This window comes from Ursus maritimus, assembly GCF_017311325.1.
Source record: "Ursus maritimus isolate PB19 chromosome X unlocalized genomic scaffold, ASM1731132v1 scaffold_X1, whole genome shotgun sequence".
NCBI lineage: Eukaryota > Metazoa > Chordata > Mammalia > Carnivora > Ursidae > Ursus > Ursus maritimus.
This window is the reverse complement of record NW_024423319.1, coordinates 37,098,838-37,099,404: the sequence shown is the minus strand read 5'-3', so window position 1 is coordinate 37,099,404 and position 567 is coordinate 37,098,838.

The window sequence follows — 567 nt, the reverse complement described above, 5'->3', positions numbered from 1 at the left end:
TTATTATTATTATTATTATTATTATTATTATTATTATTATTACTTTGGCTGAAAGCTGAATTTCTGAAAGAAATAAATCAAATGCAGCTTTTTGAAAATTGGAGCTATTATGCTAAGCTGATGTATCCTTGCAGAGAAAAAGAGCAAAGCACTTGGAACTAATAGAATTGGCTGAACACTGGGATTTTTAAAAGGGCCTGGCGCATTTCCTGGCTGACCTCTCTCTCAGCATAATGTCACAGTAAATTGGAGTGGCATCTGAGTAATACAGACACACACATCCTTGACATATACTAGTCACAATCATAATGTTTTACACAGCACTTATTATGATTTTATTCAGCTTAAAATGTGTAGAACATGCACTCACAAGTAAAATTTAATATTGGATTATTTTCTCGAAATTGATTGGAGTAGTAGGTGATAACTACGTTCCCTAGCAACAATAATACTGCCTAATTTATGAACACTGACATTAGCCAGCAGAATCAAAGCAGCCTTGAGAAAATTTAAAGGGACAGAAACACCATATTGTTGAGCTCCACCTTATTAGGACTAAGAACACAG